Genomic DNA, 13,121 nt, shown 5'->3' on the forward strand with positions numbered 1-13,121 from the left:
GTGACTAAGCTCAGCGACCCAAGTGGACGACACAAACACCTGGCCCATCTAGGAGTGTCACTGCAGTGTCACGCAGGATGGCCCTTCCAAAAAACACTCCCCAAACAGCACATGACGCAAAGAAAAAAAGAGGCGCAATGAGGTAGCTGTGTGACTAAGCTCAGCGACCCAAGTGGCCGACACAAACACCTGGCCCATCTAGGAGTGGCACTGCAGTGTCACGCAGGATGGCCCTTCCAAAAAACACTCCCCAAACAGCACATGACGCAAAGAAAAATAAAAGAAAAAAGAGGTGCAAGGTGGAATTGCCTTGGGCCCTCCCACCCACCCTTATGTTGTATAAACAGGACATGCACACTTTAACCAACCCATCATTTCAGTGACAGGGTCTGCCACACGACTGTGACTGAAATGACGGGTTGGTTTGGACCCCCACCAAAAAAGAAGCAATAAATCTCTCCTTGCACAAACTGGCTCTATAGAGGCAAGATGTCCACCTCATCATCATCCTCCGATTCATCACCGTGTACATCCCCCTCCTCACAGATTATCAATTCGTCCCCACTGGAATCCACCATCTCAGCTCCCTGTATACTTTGTGGAGGCAATTGCTGCTGGTCAATGTCTCCACGGAGCAATTGATTATAATTCATTTTAATGAACATCATCTTCTCCACATTTTCTGGAAGTAACCTCGTACGCCGATTGCTGACAAGGTGAGCGGCGGCACTAAACACTCTTTCGGAGTACACACTTGTGGGAGGGCAACTTAGGTAGAATAAAGCCAGTTTGTGCAAGGGCCTCCAAATTGCCTCTTTTTCCTGCCAGTATACGTACGGACTGTCTGACGTGCCTACTTGGATGCGGTCACTCATATAATCCTCCACCATTCTTTCAATGGTGAGAGAATCATATGCAGTGACAGTAGACGACATGTCCGTAATCGTTGGCAGGTCCTTCAGTCCGGACCAGATGTCAGCATCAGCAGTCGCTCCAGACTGCCCTGCATCACCGCCAGCGGGTGGGCTCGGAATTCTGAGCCTTTTCCTCGCACCCCCAATTGCGGGAGACTGTGAAGGAGGAGCTGTTGACCGATCAAGTTCCGCTTGACTTGATAATTTTCTCACCAGCAGGTCTTTGAACCCCTGCAGACTTGTGTCTGCCGGAAAGAGAGATACAACGTAGGTTTTAAATCTAGGATCGAGCACGGTGGCCAAAATGTAGTGCTCTGATTTCAACAGATTGATCACCCGTGAATCCTGGTTAAGCGAATGAAGGGCTCCATCCACAAGTCCCACATGCCTAGCGGAATCGCTCTGTCTTAGCTCCTCCTTCAATGTCTCCAGCTTCTTCTGCAAAAGCCTGATGACGGGAATGACCTGACTCAGGCTGGCAGTGTCTGAACTGACTTCACGTGTGGCAAGTTCAAAGGTTGCAGAACCTTGCACAACGTTGAAATCATTCTCCACTGCGCTTGAGACAGGTGCATTCCACCTCCTATATCGTGGTCAGATGTATAGGCTTGAATGGCCTTTTGCTGCTCCTCCATCCTCTGAAGCATATAGAGGGTTGAATTCCACCTCGTTTCCACTTCTTGCTTCAGATGATGGCAGGGCAGGTTCAGGCGTTTTTGGTGTTGCTCCAGTCTTCTGTACGTGGTGCCTGTACGCCGAAAGTGTCCCGCAATTCTTGTGGCCACCGACAGCATCTCTTGCACGCCCCTGTCGTTTTTTAAATAATTCTGCACCACCAAATTCAAGGTATGGGCAAAACATGGGACGTGCTGGAATTTGCCCAGATATAATGCACGCACAATATTGCTGGCGTTGTCCGATGCCACAAATCCACAGGAGAGTCCAATTGGGGTAAGCCATTCTGTGATGATCTTCCTCAGTTGCCGTAAGAGGTTTTCATCTGTGTGCGTATTCTGGAAAGCGGTGATACAAAGCGTAGCCTGCCTAGGAAAGAGTTGGCGTTTGCGAGATGCTGCTACTGGTGCCGCCGCTGCTGTTCTTGCGGCGGGAGTCAATACATCTACCCAGTGGGCTGTCACAGTCATATAGTCCTGAGTCTGCCCTGCTCCACTTGTCCACATGTCCGTGGTTAAGTGGACATTGGGTACAACTGCATTTTTTAGGACACTGGTGAGTCTTTTTCTGAGGTCTGTGTACATTTTCGGTATCGCCTGCCTAGAGAAATGGAACCTAGATAGTATTTGGTACCGGGGACACAGTACCTCAATCAAGTCTATAGTTGGCTCTGAAGTAATGATGGATACCGGAACCACGTTTCTCACTGCCCAGGATGCCAAGGCCTCAGTTATCCGCTTTGCAGCAGGATGACTGCTGTGATATTTCATCTTCCTCGCAAAGGACTGTTGGACAGTCAATTGCTTGGTGGAAGTAGTAAAAGTGGTCTTACGACTTCCCCTCTGGGATGACCATCGACTCCCAGCAGCAACAACAGCAGCGCCAGCAGCAGTAGGCGTTACACTCAAGGATGCATCGGAGGAATCCCAGGCAGGAGAGAACTCGTCAGAATTGCCAGTGACATGGCCTGCAGGACTATTGGCATTCCTGGGGAAGGAGGAAATTGACACTGAGGGAGTTGGTGGGGTGGTTTGCGTGAGCTTGGTTACAAGAGGAAGGGATTTACTGGTCAGTGGACTGCTTCCGCTGTCGCCCAAAGTTTTTGAACTTGTCACTGACTTATGATGAATGCGCTGCAGGTGACGTATAAGGGAGGATGTTCCGAGGTGGTTAACGTCCTTACCCCTACTTATTACAGCTTGACAAAGGCAACACACGGCTTGACACCTGTTGTCCGCATTTCTGTTGAAATACTTCCACACCGAAGAGCTGATTTTTTTGGTATTTTCACCAGGCATGTCAATGGCCATATTCCTCCCACGGACAACAGGTGTCTCGCCGGGTGCCTGACTTAAACAAACCACCTCACCATCAGAATCCTCCTTGTCAATTTCCTCCCCAGCGCCAGCAACACCCATATTCTCCTCATCCTGGTGTACTTCAACACTGACATCTTCAATCTGACTATCAGGAACTGGACTGCGGGTGCTCCTTCCAGCACTTGCAGGGGGTGTGCAAATGGTGGAAGGTGCATGCTCTTCACGTCCAGTGTTGGGAAGGTCAGGCATCGCAACCGACACAATTGGACTCTCCTTGTGGATTTGTGATTTTGAAGAACGCACAGTTCTTTGCTGTGCTTTTGCCAGCTTAAGTCTTTTCATTTTTCTAGCGAGAGGCTGAGTGCTTCCATCCTCATGTGAAGCTGAACCACTAGCCATGAAGATAGGCCAGGGCCTCAGCCGTTCCTTGCCACTCCGTGTGGTAAATGGCATATTGGCAAGTTTACGCTTCTCCTCCGACGATTTTTATTTAGATTTTTGAGTCATTTTTTTACTGATCTTTTGTGTTTTGGATTTTACATGCTCTGTACTATGACATTGGGCATCGGCCTTGGCAGACGACGTTGATGGAATTTCATCGTCTCGGCCATGACTAGTGGCAGCAGCTTCAGCACGAGGTGGAAGTGGATCTTGATCTTTCCCTATTTTTGGAACCTCAACATTTTTGTTCTCCATATTTTAATAGGCACAACTAAAAGGCACCTCAGGTAAACAATGGAGATGGATGGATACTAGTATACTTATGGATGACGAGTGACTGACGACACAGAGGTAGCTACAGCCGTGGACTACCGTACTGCGTCTGCTAGTATAGAGATGATAATTAATGATATAAAAAAAAATATATATATAACTACTGTAGGTATATATAATATAATGACGGACCTGGTGGACACTGTCAGCAGACTGCTAAACTACTAGTATGAAGAAGATAGAAAAAAACTTCCACCACAGGTAGGTAGGTATACAATTATGGACGAGCACTGACGACACAGAGATAGCCACAGCCGTGGCCTACCGTACTGCGTCTGCTAGTATAGAGATGATAATTAATGATATAAAAAAAAATATATATAACTACTGTAGGTATATATAATATAATGACGGACCTGGTGGACACTGTCAGCAGACTGCTAAACTACTAGTATGAAGAAGATAGAAAAAAAAAACCACCACAGTTAGGTATACAATTATGGACGAGTGACGACACAGAGGTAGGTACAGCCGTGGACTACCGTACTGCGTCTGCTAGTATAGATAATATACTAAATATATTACTACTGTAGGTATATAATATAATGACGGACCTGGTGGACACTGTCAGCAGACTCCTAAACTACTAGTATGAAGAAGATAGAAAAAAAAACCCCACCACAGGTAGGTATACAATTATGGACGAGCACTGACGACACAGAGGTAGGTACAGCCGTGGACTACCGTACTGCATCTGCTAGTATAGATAATATAATAAATATATTACTACTGTAGGTATATAATATAATGACGGACCTGGTGGACACTGTCAGCAGACTGCTAAACTACTAGTATGAAGAAGATAAAAAAAAAAACCCACCACAGGTAGGTAGGTATACAATTATGGACGAGCACTGACGACACAGAGATAGCCACAGCCGTGGACTACCGTACTGCGTCTGCTAGTATAGATAATATAATAAATATATTACTACTGTAGGTATATAATATAATGATGGACCTGGTGGACACTGTCAGTAGACTCCTAAACTACTAGTATGAAGAAGATAGAAAAAAAAAAACCACCACAGGTAGGTAGGTATACAATTATGGACGAGCACTGACGACACAGAGATAGCCACAGCCGTGGACTACCGTACTGCGTCTGCTAATATAGAGATGATAAAGATGAAAAAAAATATATAACACTACTGCAGGTAAATATTTATATAATATATGTATGACGGACCTGCTGGACACTGTCAGCAGAATGCATTTATAGAATAAAAAAAAAACACCACAGGAGTGTTTAACTTTTTCAGGCAGACAATATACTGGTGGTCACACTGGCAGCAAAAGTGTGCACTGTACTCCTGCTATAACTGCTCCCCAGTCTCCCCCACAATTAAGCTGTGTGAGCAGTGAGCACTCAGCACAGTCAGATATACATAGATAATATATAATGCAGCACACTGAGGCTGAGCACAGATATGGTATGTGTATCGTTTTTTTTCAGGCAGAGAACGGATTATAAATAATAAAACTGGTGGTCACTATCAGCAAAACTCTGCACTACTGAGTACTCCTGACAAGTTCAACTGCTCCCCAAATTAGTAGTAAATCAAATGTCACTCGTCTCTATCTTCTAATCTAAACGGAGAGGACGCCAGCCACGTCCTCTCCCTATCAATCTCAATGCACGTGTGAAAATGGCGGCGACGCGCGGCTCCTTATATAGAATCCAAGTCTCGTGAGAATCCTACAGCGGGATGATGACGTTCGGGCGCGCTCGGGTTAACCGAGCAAGGCGAGAGGATCCGAGTCTGCTCGGACCCGAGCAAAAAAGGGTGAAGTTCGGGCGGGTTCGGATTCCGATGAACCGAACCCGCTCATCTCTTATGGCCACCCAGCATGACGCCTCCCTTCTTGACCATGCTGTAATTGCAGTCGCACTGCAGTTCAGCGTGATCATAAAAAATGGTGTAGCCTCCTGCTGGTGCAGACTGTATGTGCGCGCAGGAAGCCGCCACCATTTTTGTGATCACAGCGGCTGAATGTGATGTCATACAGCTGCTGTGACCACGCCCCCTGTGTCTCCTCCATTGCAGACCCCATTTTGAAGCCTTGCCCCCGCACCGCTCCATCCCTGACTTGGAAATGGAGTGTTGCTGACCCCCCTCTCCCCCCCTGCCCCGATTGACAGGCAGAGGCGATCGCATTCTCTGCGGGGTGCCGCAGAAAATGCAGGCACATGCGTATGCTCTTAGCAATTTTTGCAGTTGGATCACTTATTGTGATTGCAATCCAACCTGAATCAGGCCCTATTACCTATCACAATGCGCTGCGGGCAGTACAAAATTGGTTTAATATAGGAGAAAAACCCCCAGACCTGTGCTCCTTAACTGTACCTGGTGGCTAGTGGAGCGGCTGCCCAGTAATCAGTGTCCACGCCAGTGCGCACACGGTCCACCCCCTACGGCCACGCTCCTCTTCATCAGCGGCCTCGTGATCCGGAAGGGCGGTGTGTGTGTGACTGACCTTAGGAAGAAACCGGAGCCTCCGCTGCAGTGACCCAGCAACCAGGGCACGGGAGTATACAGCGCCGCTGGGAGTGATGAAGCTGCAGTAAAGATGTCTATTAGACCTAGCCTGCTGCAGCCCTTGTAGATTCTCATAAAACAAGTTCTTCTTTTCTTGTCAAAATGAATAGCTAAGAATTGGCTTCCTGAGGCAGGCCCCTGTTAAGTGGCCTGCTACTGAAGGCACCAACTACAAACTGAGCTCCCTGTTCATGGAAGCGGGGTTATAGAGGAGGATGCGCTGAGCATCTTGGGAACAGTCAAAAGCTTTGAGTCGGTTGGTGCCTCAGATCAAGATCCTACTCTACACCCCAATGTGAATCCTTGTGGAGTCCTGTGTACCCCACAGAAGAAATTAATGTGTCACACCCATTGGCAGCAACCTTAGAATAGCTGCTGATGGGCACAATTGAGAAAGGAAGGGGGGGGGGGACATTTGAATCCAGCACATAGATGCAATTCAAATATGTAATTTGTACCTTCCTATTTTAAAATATAATGGATGAACTTCACCCTGTGAGAACAATCTTCATGATCAAGAGATCTCATATGCAAAATAAGTATGAGTTGGGATAGGGCTGGGGAGGGTGGCTGCTCGGGCAGCCCCTCCCCCATCAAGTTAAGGAGATTCAACTGAGGAAGCACAAGGGAACTCTCGTCTGGGGACAACAACTGCAGGGAGACCACATCTTTTCAGATGAACATGGGAGGGCGGAAGGCTGCCTAATACTGAAGCACCATCAAATATCAAACCATATGCAACAACTAGTACAAGCATTCCTGGGGGAAGGTCTGCAGCAGACGGATTTGCATACGGTGATGTCATCCAAGCAGTGGGCCAAAGTTGGCTGGAACCCTCATCTGCATATGAAAAGAGAAAAGGGGCATGCAGGGCATGGCGGCCTTTTGCGGTGCTTGGATGACCCCTAGTTCGCATTAAACACCCCCACCCTCCTTTGGTGTGGGGCTCATGTTGGCTATGCCCCAGCCCCTGAAGCATTCAAGCTGATTTCTTGCAGCAGCTGGGCACTGTAACAGCTCCAGAGCTGCTCTGTAAGGCAACTAAAAGGGTGTGGGCCCTGCAGCACTACCTGTAGTTCGCATTGTGCGTTGGAAGGCACAAAGTAAGCAGACGGGAGAAGTCAGGATAGTGCGCAAGGGCATAGAAGGGAGTGGCTCCAGAAAAGAGAAGTGGAAACAGACAGCAAACTAGGCTGGAGAGAGACCTGAGACAAAGAGATCTGAATTATACGAGAGCCGACCAGGGGAAACACAAATTATGCAATCAAGTTTCCCACATTTGGGGAAATCACAGGAGCAGCACACCCAGAGTGCAATGGGTGAGCCTTGCCCTGGGAGAAGCACCTTCATGATCATAGTATCTCACCTGGCAGGTAAGTAGGAGTTGGGCTAGAGCTGGGGAGGGTCACTGCTCGGGCACCCCCCTGTCAAGTGAAGGAGATCCAACTGAGGCAGCACAAGGGAACTCTCGAAAGAAGAACAAGGCTAGAGGAATATATGAGACAAAGAAATCTGACTTTTACCAGAGCTGACCAGAGGAAAACACAAACACAGTCCCCCACTACCACAAAAAATGCAGGCGAGTTTCCCACATTTGGGGAAATCACAGGGGTCAGCATACCCAGAATGCAATGAATGAACCTCACCCTGGGTGAACAATCTTCATGACCATGGTGTCTCCTATGCAAAATAAGTATGATTTGGGATAGGGCTGGGAGGGCCGCTGCTCAGGCACATCTCTGTCAAGTAAAGGAGATTCAACTGAGGCAGCACAAGGGAACTCTCATCTGGGGACAACAACTGCAGGGAGAACACATATTTTCAGATGAACATGGGAGGGCAGAAGGCTGCCTAATACTGAAGCACCCCCAAACAACAAACCAAATGCAACAACTAGTGCAAGCATTCCTGGGGGATGGCCTGCAGCAGATGGATTTGCATATGGTGATGTCATCCAAGCAGTGGGTCAAAGTTGGCTTCAACCCTCATTTGCATATGAAAAGAGAAAAGGGGCGTGCAGGGCATGGCGGCCTTTTGCGGTGCTTGGATTACCCCTAGTTCGCATTAAACACCCCCACCCACCTTTGGTGTGGGGCTCATGTTGGCCATGCCCCATCCCCTGAAGCATTCAAGCTGATTTCTTGCAGCAGCTGGGCACTGTAACAGCTCCAGAGCTGCTCTTTAAGGCAAGTAAAAGATTGTGTGGGCCCTGCAGCACTACCTGTAGTTTGCATTGTGCATTGGAAGGCACAAAGTAAGCAGACGGGAGGAGAAGTCAGGATAGTGCACAAGGGTATAGAAGGGAGGGGCTCAAGATAAAAGAAGTGGAAACAGACAGCAAACTAGGCTGGAGAAAGACCTGAGACAAAGAGATCTGAATTATACGAGAGCCGACCAGAGGAAACACAAATTATGCAGTCAAGTGTCCCACATTTGGGGAAATCGTAGGAGCAGCACACCCAGAGTGCAATGGGTGAGCCTTGCCCTGGGAGAAGCACCTTCCTGATCATAGTATCTCACCTGGCAGGTAAGTAGGAGTTGGGCTAGAGCTGGGGAGGGTCGCTGCTCGGGCACCCCCCTGTCAAGTGAAGGAGATCCACCTGAGGCAGCACAAGGGAACTCTCGAAAGAAGAACAAGGCTAGAGGAAAATCTGAGACAAAGAAATCTGAGTTTTAACAGAGCTGACCAGAGGAAAGCACAAACACAGTCCCCCACTACCACAAATAATGCAGTCGAGTTTCCCACATTTGGGTAAATCACAGGGGTCAGCATACCCAAAATGCAATGAATGAACCTCACCCTGGGAGAACAATCTTCATGACCATGGTATCTCCTATGCAAAATAAGTATGATTTGGGATAGGGCTGGGGAGGGCCGCTGCTCATGCACATCTCTGTCAAGTAAAGGAGATTCAACTGAGGCAGCACAAGGGAACTCTCATCTGGGGACAACAACTGCAGGGAGAACACATATTTTCAGATGAACATGGGAGGGCAGAAGGCTGCCTAATACTGAAGCACCCCCAAACAACAAACCAAATGCAACAACTAGTGCAAGCATTCCTGGGGGAAGTTCTGCAGAAGACGGATTTGCATACGGTGATGTCATCCAAGCAGTGGGCCAAAGTTGGCTGGAACCCTCATCTGCATATGAAAAGAGAAAAGGGGTATGCAGGGCATGGCGGCCTTTTGCGGCGCTTGGATGACCCTTAGTTCGCATTAAACACCCCCACCCTCCTTCGGTGTGGGGCTCATGTTGGCCATGCCCCATCCCCTGAAGCATTCAAGCTGATTTCTTGCAGCAGCTTGGCACTGTATCAGCTCCAGAGCTGCTCTGTAAGGCAAGTAAAAGGGTGTGGGCCCTGCAGCACTACCTGTAGTTTGCATTGTGCATTGGAAGGCACAAAGTAAGCAGACAGGAGGAGAAGTCAGGATAGTGCACAAGGGTATAAAAGCGAGTTTCCCACATTTGGTTAAATCACAGGGGTCAGCATTCCCAGAATGCAATGAATGAACCTCACCCTGGGAGAACAATCTTCATGACCATGGTATCTCCTATGCAAAATAAGCATGATTTGGGATAGGGCTGGGGAGGGCCGCTGCTCAGGCACATCTCTGTCAAGTAAAGGAGATTCAACTGAGGCAGCACAAGGGAACTCTCATCTGGGGACAACAACTGCAGGGAGAACACATATTTTCAGATAAAAATCTTGGTCATGCTCTGGTTTCTCTTCAGAACGAACAAATCTTTCGCCTTTTATTAAAGATTTCCGTGGAGAGGAGCAAAACCGAGTTTTATCTCAATTTTTGCATGCCCCATCTTTTTGGGGTTTCTTTTATCGGTTTAAAGATAGAATGAGTGTGCTTTAATGTAAGCTCATTTGCATAGAAATGACAGTAAATGTTTGTTTCTTTTCAAACAGAACTTTCTTGACCATGCTACTTGCTTGAAAGATCTGGGAGCACATGGAATACAGTACAAACCATGCTTATAGCAAGGAGAAGCCAGGTGAGAAATCTGCTTACTTTCAAGTTGGGCGCTCACTTTGATCTGAATGAGGACTGCTGGCACAGCATTTAGGCGACAGGTGGAATCTTGGTCATGCTCTGGTTTCTCTTCAGAACGAACAAATCTTTCGCCTTTTATTAAAGATTTCTGTGGAGAGGAGCAAAACTGAGTTTTATCTCAATTTTTGCATGCCCCATATTATTGGGGTTTCTTTTATCAGTTTCTTGTTAGCTTTAATGTAAGTTTATTTGCATAACAATGACTATAAATGTCTGTTTCTTTTCAAGCAGAACTTTCTTGACCATTCTAATTGCTTGAAAGATCTGGGAGCACATGGAAAAGAGTACAAACCATGCTTATAGCAAGGGGAAGCCTGGTGAGAAATCTGCTTTCTTTCTTTCAAATTGGGTGCTCACTTTGCGCTGAATGAGGACTGCTGGCATGGCACTCAGGCGACAGGTGGAATCTTAGTCATACTCTGGTTTCTCTTCAAAACGAACAGATCTTTCGCCTTTTACTAAAGATTTCCGTGGAGAGGAGCAAAACTGAGTTTTATCTCAATTTTTGCATGCTCCGTCTTATTGGGGTTTCTTTTATCGGTTTAAAGATAGAACGAGTGTGCTTTAATGTAAGCTCATTTGCATAGAAATGACAGTAAATGTTTGTTTCTTTTCAAACAGAACTTTCTTGACTATACTAAATGCTTGAAAGATCTGGGAGCACATGGAAAAGAGTACAAACCATGTTTACAGCAAGGGGAAGCCTGGTGAGAAATCTGCTTTCTTTCTTTCAAATTGGGTGCTCACTTTGAGCTGAATGAGGACTGCTGGCATGGCACTCAGGCGACAGGTGGAATCTTGGTCATGTTCTGGTTTCTCTTCAGAACGAACAAATCTTTCGCCTTTTACTAAAGATTTCCGTGGAGAGGAGCAAAACTGAGTTTTATCTCAATTTTTGCATGCCCCATCTTATTGGGATTTTATTTTATCGGTTTAAAGATAGAACGAGTGTGCTTTAATGTAAGCTCATTTGCATAGAAATGACAGTAAATGTTTGTTTCTTTTCAAACAGAACTTTCTTGACCACACTAATTGCTTGAAAGATCTGGGAGCACATGGAAAAGAGTACAAACCATGTTTATAGCAAGGGGAAGCCTGGTGAGAAATCTGCTTTCTTTCTTTCAAATTGGGTGCTCACTTTGAGCTGAATGAGGATTGCTGGCATGGCACTCAGGCGACAGGTGGAATCTTGGTCATGCTCTGGTTTCTCTTCAAAACGAACAGATCTTTCGCCTTTTATTAAAGATTTCCGTGGAGAGGAGCAAAACTGAGTTTTATCTCAATTTTTGCATGCTCCGTCTTATTGGGGTTTCTTTTATCGGTTTAAAGATAGAACGAGTGTGCTTTAATGTAAGCTCATTTGCATAGAAATGACAGTAAATGTTTGTTTCTTTTCAAACAGAACTTTCTTGACTATACTAATTGCTTGAAAGATCTGGGAGCACATGGAAAAGAGTACAAACCATGTTTATAGCAAGGGGAAGCCTGGTGAGAAATCTGCTTTCTTTCTTTCAAATTGGGTGCTCACTTTGAGCTGAATGAGGACTGCTGGCATGGCACTCAGGCGACAGGTGGAATCTTGGTCATGTTCTGGTTTCTCTTCAGAACGAACAAATCTTTCGCCTTTTACTAAAGATTTCCGTGGAGAGGAGCAAAACTGAGTTTTATCTCAATTTTTGCATGCCCCATCTTATTGGGGTTTTATTTTATCGGTTTAAAGATAGAACGAGTGTGCTTTAATGTAAGCTCATTTGCATAGAAATGACAGTAAATGTTTGTTTCTTTTCAAACAGAACTTTCTTGACCACACTAATTGCTTGAAAGATCTGGGAGCACATGGAAAAGAGTACAAACCATGTTTATAGCAAGGGGAAGCCTGGTGAGAAATCTGCTTTCTTTCATTCAAATTGGGTGCTCACTTTCAGCTGAATGAGAACTGCTGGCATGGCACTCAGGCGACAGGTGGAATCTTGGTCATGCTCTGGTTTCTCTTCAGAACTAACAAATATTTCGCCTTTTATTAAAGATTTCCGTGGAGAGGAGCAAAACTGAGTTTTATCTCAATTTTTGCATGCCCCATATTATTGGGGTTTCTTTTATCAGTTTAAAGACAGAACGAGTGTGCTTTCTTGTTAGCTTTAATGTAAGTTTATTTGCATAACAATGACAGTAAATGTTGTTTCTTTTCAAACAGAACTTTCTTGACCATGCTACTTGCTTAAAGGTCTGGGAGCACATGGAAAACAGTACAAACCATGCAGTATCACAAGAGCCTTTATTTGATCTTTCATGAAGATAGAGCAGAATTGAGGACACGTCAACAATTTCTGCCGAAGGTGGTTCATCTTTCCACATGGTGCCTTTGGCCACTGACACCTTCGTTGAGTCAAAGTCTCTGGCTGTGGTCAGAACTTTGAAAATGTATGTCACCAGAACGGTTCAGATTAGGAAAACAGAGGCTCTGTTTGTCCTGTATGCTCCCAACAGGATTTGGTGTCCTGCTTCCATGCAGACCATTATGCGCTGGATCTGTGGTAAGATTCAGCATGCTCGTTCCACGGCAGGATTGCCGTTACTGAAGTAGGTGAAGACCCATTCTACTAGAAAGGTGGGTTCATCCTTGGCAGCTGGTCGGGGAGTCTCGGCATTGCAACTTTGCCGAGCAGCTATTTAGTAAACACTTTTGCTAAGTTTTACAAGTTTGATACCTTGGCTGATGATAACCTTAAGTTGGGTCATTCGGTGCTGCAGAGTCGTACGCACTCTCCCACCCGTTCAAGAGCTTTGGTATAACCCCATGGTTCTTAATGTGACCCCAGCATCCTCTAGGT

General features: G+C 46.3%; 11 non-coding genes across 11 annotated transcripts; 7 read left to right on the plus strand and 4 right to left on the minus strand.

Annotated features, from left to right (window-relative positions):
• Window positions 1-7,440: 7,440 nt before the first annotated feature.
• Window positions 7,441-7,603, minus strand: LOC135003410 (U1 spliceosomal RNA). The gene has a single exon (XR_010204431.1). It is a non-coding gene; the product is annotated as a U1 spliceosomal RNA (small nuclear RNA).
• Window positions 7,604-7,755: 152 nt separating this feature from the next.
• On the minus strand, window positions 7,756-7,919 carry LOC135003393 (U1 spliceosomal RNA). Its single transcript, XR_010204417.1, has one exon. It is a non-coding gene; the product is annotated as a U1 spliceosomal RNA (small nuclear RNA).
• A 675-nt stretch (window positions 7,920-8,594) lies between these two features.
• Window positions 8,595-8,757, minus strand: LOC135003405 (U1 spliceosomal RNA). The gene has a single exon (XR_010204428.1). It is a non-coding gene; the product is annotated as a U1 spliceosomal RNA (small nuclear RNA).
• A 152-nt stretch (window positions 8,758-8,909) lies between these two features.
• Window positions 8,910-9,073, minus strand: LOC135003392 (U1 spliceosomal RNA). Its single transcript, XR_010204416.1, has one exon. It is a non-coding gene; the product is annotated as a U1 spliceosomal RNA (small nuclear RNA).
• An 865-nt stretch (window positions 9,074-9,938) lies between these two features.
• Window positions 9,939-10,054, plus strand: LOC135003359 (U5 spliceosomal RNA). Its single transcript, XR_010204383.1, has one exon. It is a non-coding gene; the product is annotated as a U5 spliceosomal RNA (small nuclear RNA).
• A 270-nt stretch (window positions 10,055-10,324) lies between these two features.
• Window positions 10,325-10,440, plus strand: LOC135003363 (U5 spliceosomal RNA). Its single transcript, XR_010204388.1, has one exon. It is a non-coding gene; the product is annotated as a U5 spliceosomal RNA (small nuclear RNA).
• A 264-nt stretch (window positions 10,441-10,704) lies between these two features.
• On the plus strand, window positions 10,705-10,820 carry LOC135003355 (U5 spliceosomal RNA). Its single transcript, XR_010204378.1, has one exon. It is a non-coding gene; the product is annotated as a U5 spliceosomal RNA (small nuclear RNA).
• A 274-nt stretch (window positions 10,821-11,094) lies between these two features.
• LOC135003357 (U5 spliceosomal RNA) lies at window positions 11,095-11,210 on the plus strand. The gene has a single exon (XR_010204380.1). It is a non-coding gene; the product is annotated as a U5 spliceosomal RNA (small nuclear RNA).
• Window positions 11,211-11,485: 275 nt separating this feature from the next.
• On the plus strand, window positions 11,486-11,601 carry LOC135003364 (U5 spliceosomal RNA). Its single transcript, XR_010204389.1, has one exon. It is a non-coding gene; the product is annotated as a U5 spliceosomal RNA (small nuclear RNA).
• A 274-nt stretch (window positions 11,602-11,875) lies between these two features.
• Window positions 11,876-11,991, plus strand: LOC135003353 (U5 spliceosomal RNA). The gene has a single exon (XR_010204376.1). It is a non-coding gene; the product is annotated as a U5 spliceosomal RNA (small nuclear RNA).
• A 275-nt stretch (window positions 11,992-12,266) lies between these two features.
• Window positions 12,267-12,382, plus strand: LOC135003365 (U5 spliceosomal RNA). Its single transcript, XR_010204390.1, has one exon. It is a non-coding gene; the product is annotated as a U5 spliceosomal RNA (small nuclear RNA).
• The last annotated feature ends 739 nt before the right edge of the window (window positions 12,383-13,121 follow it).

The sequence above is a fragment of the Pseudophryne corroboree genome, unplaced genomic scaffold (genome assembly GCF_028390025.1).
Source record: "Pseudophryne corroboree isolate aPseCor3 unplaced genomic scaffold, aPseCor3.hap2 scaffold_1857, whole genome shotgun sequence".
Classification (NCBI taxonomy): Eukaryota; Metazoa; Chordata; class Amphibia; order Anura; family Myobatrachidae; genus Pseudophryne; species Pseudophryne corroboree.